This window comes from Hetaerina americana, unplaced genomic scaffold (genome assembly GCF_022747635.1).
Source record: "Hetaerina americana unplaced genomic scaffold, ioHetAmer1.1.p SCAF_8, whole genome shotgun sequence".
NCBI lineage: Eukaryota > Metazoa > Arthropoda > Insecta > Odonata > Calopterygidae > Hetaerina > Hetaerina americana.
The window spans coordinates 56,915,857-56,923,115 of record NW_027287427.1 but is presented as its reverse complement, the minus strand read 5'-3'; positions in this window follow the sequence as shown (position 1 = coordinate 56,923,115).

Below are 7,259 nucleotides of genomic sequence, written 5' to 3'. Positions count from 1 at the left end.
TCCTCACAAATGCATGAATCTTAGATTTCCTTCTAAATGTATGATGAGAAACCGCATAAGAGTTTTGGAATACATATATTTTATACGAGTATTGGGAAGCAAATTCTGATACTTTTTCTTATCACAAAAAATGGTTTCTCAAGAAGGGAAAGGTTAGCAAAAGATCAGTAGTTTCTAGTCTTCCATCCCAAATACAGCCAACTAGCTATCAAAGCAAGCTAATTTAAGCCGCTGAAATTTTAGTTAGAAGCCTAGATAAAATGATATTTTTGTTTTGTAAATAAGATTTATTTCACCAGATTAGGAAGTACCAATTCCTTGCGATTATATTGCAGTTTTTAAATAGTTTTTCGAAGTTAGTAGTGATTTTTAGGGGAGGTGGCAGGCAGCTGAGGTCATAGAGATGGACAGGAAAGGATGAAGGTTGGAGAGAAACCCGGCGTCGGCATTAGCCTACTCTTAACAAAATGCACCAAGGGGTACGCAGCTTGGCGGATTGGCAGGGATCAAACTTTGATTCATCGCGTGATTTTGCAAACTTAATGCCGATACTATTCGAGTAACAATGCGATAAAGGGTTCGGAAAATATTATTAGAATGCATACTAGGAGATCACATGATTTCGCAAAAATGCCCATGGAATAGGCCGGCAGCCTAAATGAAGGAAAAGTAATCAAAACTAAACGAATATCCTGAAGTTAACTCGGTTGCAGATGGGTATTTTACTGTCTCTTAATACAAATTGAGCTATAAACATTCAATTTAAATGAAACTTATTCGAGGGACGGTTTAAAACTCATTTACTACCTTTAATTCCGATAGCAAAGATTAAATCAACCCAGAGCTTCATCTAAAATGGACGACTTGTGTGGCCTCCGATGCGCTAAAATTTAATTTTCATCGTAACGTTCTAAGATTCCCGCTGTACGTGTCTTAAATTGCTCTTTTCAAAGGAAACAGGCCAACAATATTTGAGGTTTTGGCCATATTTATGGTGAAATCTGTAATTACTATCTAATTGTACAAGAATGGGAGTTGTTATAGAGAATCATTTATTATTGGAGTGATTGGTAAAATATTTTTCCTATTGTTATCCACAGTGGATGCGTATTTCACGCTATTCTCAGAATAAAAAGGGACAAAATTTAGTTTCTTTCAAAGTTATAGATATTGAGTCCCGACGTTAAGATTTTTTTTGGATCTAGTTTACAGAGATGGTGCACTAGGCATGTGGGTTAGGTCCTTTATGATATTTCTGCCGGTTGAGGAGATTCTTGCACGGCAAAGGAAATTTACTCGTTCCCGCATCCAGGGGTGGCTATATCGAATCTCAACCCCGAAGAGTGTGGAACTCCAGACTAGCGTGCCTTAATGAGGGCTGCACGTATTCACGTATTTCCTTTTTTCGAAGAACAATCGAATTTTTAGGGACAAAGACGTCTTTCGAAGCTAGAGGAGTTTTGGGTTCGGAAACTAGGCGTCGTGAAGGCTCAAACCGTACCAAGACGCAATCGAGGAAGTTGGTCGTGACGAAGCATGCTGAGGGCTTGCGGAACGCGTGGCATTTTGTATTCTTTTTACTGTCAGCACATTCCGTGAGAACCGCGGGTGCGTGGTCGTTTAGCGCGGAGCAGTTCAAACGAGTAGAGGGGAGGCGGTCGAATGGGAAACATCGCACTTGGATTAGTTTAGGGCGAAGTTCTCGACTTCTAAACTCCTTTTTCTTCCTTTTCTAATCCCAAAGTCCTAACCCTAATCCCCCTCTTTAGAATCTCTTTCATTTGTACTGACGCGTTTACTGTTTCCCCAGTGCATCAATGTTATTTCGTCGATAGCACTTCGTGTTGTTAATTGTAATTTTTTGATTAAATTGATTAAAGAAATTGATACATTCTTTAATCTTCTACATAGATTCGATAACATTTTTTTCTGTCATTCGTACGATCTAATGGGTATTTATTAAATGGGTATTATGCCTTGTTAGGTTCACGTAAATATACTTTTAGAAATCAACCGTTTTAGGATTTAAATGACAAATTTGTGATTGTCTCTATAATATTTTATGCTTGAGATACAATGATACTTTTATTTTTGATTATTGAACTCAACTGTAATCTTTTACTTCAAATTTACATACTTTCAGATTTATAGAATGGAGCGGGTGCACGAGCGTGTACCTTAATTTACGAGATTTAGCAGTAGGTAATTTCATTTCATTCCATTTTTTCAATATGCAAATAGGAATTTCGTGTAGTTTGTAAAATTTCATTCGTTTCGTGAGTAAAATCATTTATAATTTACATGATGATTTTAATATTGAGATGGTCTTATTTGACAAATAACGTTTGACGAGGTAATTAATTTTCCCAGAATGTTGGTTCCAGCGAAGTTTATAACTATACATTGTTAGTCAAAAATAGTGAGTCGAAAGGCTCTTTTGGTTTTCAAAGTTTTCTTAATAATTTCACAAATATTATATCCCAACATCTTTTTACACCATGCCTATCCATTTATTGAATTTTATTGACCAATAATATTTACCTCTAGGCCAACTTTAGGATGTTTAAGATTGATAAATTTACGAATGAAAAAGAAAATCTACAGTATATATCAATTTGAAAGTTTTTGCGAATAAGCATGTAAAAATTGAATTCGGAAGGTCACACTATTACAAACGTAGACTTCATACTTCTATCTTACAATAGTATTTTTGAAGGCATTCATACGCTACTCTCTTATTAAAACTCCTTTCGCCGTCTTTGGCATATGTTTTGGCCTCGCCATTAAAACTGCAGCTAAGATTTTTCTGAATTTTCAAACGAAGCATCGGGAAGTGCCAGAAGTATTCTGTTGTTTGACGAAGGTAAATGTTCAAGCTGAGACTTTCATATTTTTAATCGCGTTGCATCGGGGAAAATTAATAAAGCAATTATTGAATTGGAACCATCCAGGCGCCTTTGGTGAGCATTTCTTATTTAGCCGGTGATTTCTTGAGCCAATACAAAATAAGTGGTCACTGGGTTTGTTGTCGCTCTTTGTTTACCGAAAACTCGAGCCAAAACTTTTAATACGGCCGAATAAAAAAATTGTAGTGGCAGTGGCTTTGACCGATGCTCACCTTCAAAGTAGACGGATGTGTAACGCAAAAATCAAAAAAGACTGATTGGATGGCTGCACCCCCTCTGTTTGCTGACACGCACGCAAACTCTTTTAATTCCGTCGGTGTGAAAAGGGGGAGGGCCACAGGGTTGTGAAGTATGTGTGTGGGTGGGACGGCGGACAGGACAGCTTTGACAATCGCCGGCCGAGGGGGGAAGGGCGACGGACGGAATGCAAACAAGTGACGTTGGGCGAAACAAAAATTGACGTTATTTTTATTTTGGAAATACGTGTTTTCTGGTGCGTTTGCCTCTCAATTATTTCAGCTCGACACGGGAGGTGGGGAGTCAGAGCGAACGATGTCGACTTGCGCCAGATGAAACAATTAAATAATATTTGTGGGGAAAATTAGAGTTTATTATGAGATGCTGCATATTTTCCCCATGGTTTTTCCTTTGGAATGTTTTGCGAGCGTGCTGATTCTCTTCATAGAATTCTCCTATTGACTAGAGGGTGCCGAGTTTTAATATATGTGACATCTATACCCATATGATCATATATCTATGATCATAAACATACTGTGTCATTTTCTGGGAACTAAATTTTCTTGGATATTGCAGTTTGACTAGGGGAAGGAACCGACCCCTTATCTGCGTGTGCATTTACCGAGATTTTGGGTTTACTTCCAGGTGAGGTCTACCCTTGCATTTAAAAGCAGACCCTTGAATTAATTACTGTTGATGCTTTGGGTAATATAAAGTAACCATTAGTTTCCTTCCTTAAATAAAATTTTAACAAAGTAATAATAATGAAAAAGTAAGGTAAGTAATATGAGGCGTATTTTAAGATCTTTTATTCACCATGTTGCATAGAAGCAGATCAAAATATCATTGACTTGCTATACAAGTACTTATGTGGCTAATTAAATGAAAAGGAAGTCTAAATTATCTTAAACCGATATCGAGTCTACTGAAATTCGAACGTTTGATCAAGTGAAACTGTCATTAGTGTATCTAAGGGTTATTTTAACTCTAAATATTCCATGAAATTAAGTCCAAAGTTTTAGTCTTTCATGGACATGATATAGTATGATCCATTGAACGTTGGAAATTTGTACGATATTCCTTCTCTATGTATTATATCCGAGAGGAAACATTATTTAAAGATATCGAATAAACCGTCCTATCGACTGTATAATTCGCATTCAGATGCTCTTACACTACCCCACTCCCGGCAGAAATAAGTAGAGTTCGGGGCAAATTAACGGTACTCATTTACCAAAATGTAGAGCACACATCATTTCAGTTCTTCATTTGCAATTTTCACAGATGTCTCCGACTCCATTCCTGATTATATATTGTAATGGTTTTTACCAGGCGATCATAGGTCTTGTTGTGTACCAAGGTCGATTAAATCATCCAACTTATTTCCTCAAAATCCTATTTTTTTACGTTTTGATTGATAACTGATGCTTGAGTGTTTTCTCATACACAATTTGATAGGTCTAGATGAAAAATATTAAAACAAGCATGCAAACCGTTTGCAACAAAAAGTGAAGGCTTTAATTTTCTTATTACCGAATTCGAATGACTTTGTTGTCTTGACTAAGTAACTCAGGCAAAAAACATTCACTAATCCGGGTAATAATTATATTGCTAGGATTTGCACTAATATGCGGAAATTGTGGTGCTAATAGATAGGCAAAATTATCTGAGAAGTCGATCGTAACTAGCCGTTCCACATAGACAAGAGTGCTCTCTGAGGTTTGTATTACATAAACTCCCTCTACAGATTATACTCTGAGTTTTTGGAATCTTTGGCGCCCATACAGGAATCCGAGAGGTCACTGATACTACTCATTGCACACTCTCTCATACGCCTTTTCTCCAATTTTATCATGAATGTTTCATTCATACCTACTCCATAGTGCCAGCCTGACTAATACGTTCAGATGACAGATAGTATGGGGTAAGGAAGAGACAAATTCAAAGCTACGATTCTGGACATAAATTTCTGCGAAACAGGTGAACAGTAAAAACCCCCGAGTTTCTCCGCGAGGACTATTTTTCGGAGCGGAATGATGCCCTGCTTGAAAATACAGCTCATTTTCGGTAGCGGTCGTATTTAATCCAACGCGCAACCCCGGCAGCCCCTCTCCACACTTCCTGCTGAAAGATGAGAAAACCATCCAGGTCCTCATTTCCCTTTTTCTCTCGCTTCAAAAGCAAAGTGAAGACATGGGAGGGAGGCAGGAAAATGGGGGCAAGGGGACTTGGAAAGGGGAAAGCGTTCGCCGAGTCCGGAGGGCGAGAAAAAGGGGCATGGAAAGGAAGAGAGGGCGCCACAATCCGACAGGATTATGCCTCCCATCGCCCCTTTTTACCACCCTGCCGCCGTCGGAGGAAATGAGACTCTTATAGGTGACCCCCTCCTTACCCCAAACCGAGCTTTCGCCCTTCTCGCCGCTGCCATCTTGCCTATTTTACTTTCTTGTGAGCTCACCTCCGTCCCCATTCCAAACAGCATCGTCGACCGACGACAGTCACCCTACCTTTTTCGAAGTAAAGCTTAACCCCAGTCGACTTCCTCCTGGAAAACCGCATCCCCAACATTTTGCCGGCTAAGTCCTCCAGCGGTGAGAGTTTTACTAGAGAAGTGGGTCTTAATTATTGGCTCTATCAAAATATTTTCCCGACTTTCCTTTAGTGTTTCTTGAAAATAAGGTAACGCGCTAATGTCGCAAAAAAATGCATTGATTTCAGTCCTGCTCATGGTATTAGTGGCCAGTAGTTTACCTGTGAAACGTTAAAGTTCCTATTAAGATGAATTTTTTCAGCACAGAAATGAAAATTGAACAATAAAAAATCGTTAACCTTGGTTGAATTATTGGAAACGCTTTCGTGGCTAGAAATAAAGCGATGTAGTTTAAATGAATGCGTGATGGAGGAAATTCTTTTTGTAGTTTAGCATAGAGAGATGATGAGTGGGATGGTAGGGAACACGAACCGAGTCTGGTACTTATGGTGCGTATATGAAAGGGTATCATAATTTGCATTCATTTAAATACGGACTGTACCTTCCTTGCACCCCATGCCAAAGTGGGATATGTTTCGCGTGTGAAGGACTAAAAATAAAGATGTGAGATGGAGAAACTACCTTTTCTACCCACTGCGTGAACTTTCGCATACATTTCGCACATTTGTATGTGTAGCGTTTATTGCTTATCTCCTGAGTAGGAAGGTTTTATTCTTGTGAAATATATCTATGGGTTTAAAATATTTCAAAATTAAATTTGAATTAATCAAACATCTTGTAAAAGTTCCAAAAACTATGGTTATGTTAATGGAGTCAAAGTGTTCCATTTTTTGAGCGAAATTGAAATTAGCGAGAATAAAATAATGTACGAGAGATCAAGGCTATTTGAAATTATATCAATGGCAGTAAATTTTATTTAAACATTGTCATGAAATCAAGAAGAAATACGTTGAGGATAATCTCAAATTATAAAATAGCCGTTAAAAAAATGCCAGTGTCGCATTTCATATACCCATACTCTACGTAATCCAATTTTGTCATTGCCACCTATAAATGAGTCTTACCTCCTCCTAAAATGGTTTTTATTTGGCCTAAAATCCGATATCATAGCAATATTTTATCTTCCGAGTTTGACGTGCCTACCTATTTCAAACCGCACTCATCCATGCCTGAAATTCGACGTCTTGCGGCGGTAACGTGACCCTAATGCGCCATACTTAATTCTAAGTGGAACGCTGACGTCAGCATGGTGGCGAGCATGTTGCATCTCAATCTAGAGTTGAAATCCCATCATACACTGACTTAATGTTACTCGAGATGAGATCACTCGATCATCCAGTATATTTTTCGCTTATTCTGTGTCTTTAAACGTTTAAATCCTAATATCCAATTTAACCACATTAGCACTATCAAATCTCTGCTCTCATACGGAAATAGCATTTACTTATAGGCTCTTTTTGATACTTTGTGGTGGGACCTGAACGAAGCGTAACAATCAGTTATCCAGAGATATCTTTTACTATAAGAATAGCTATATATTTTTCACCTATTTAAGGAGTACTTTCAAAGTTTGGAAATATTTAATATGGTATCTTTGAAATCAAAATTTAAATACTCGAATTTTA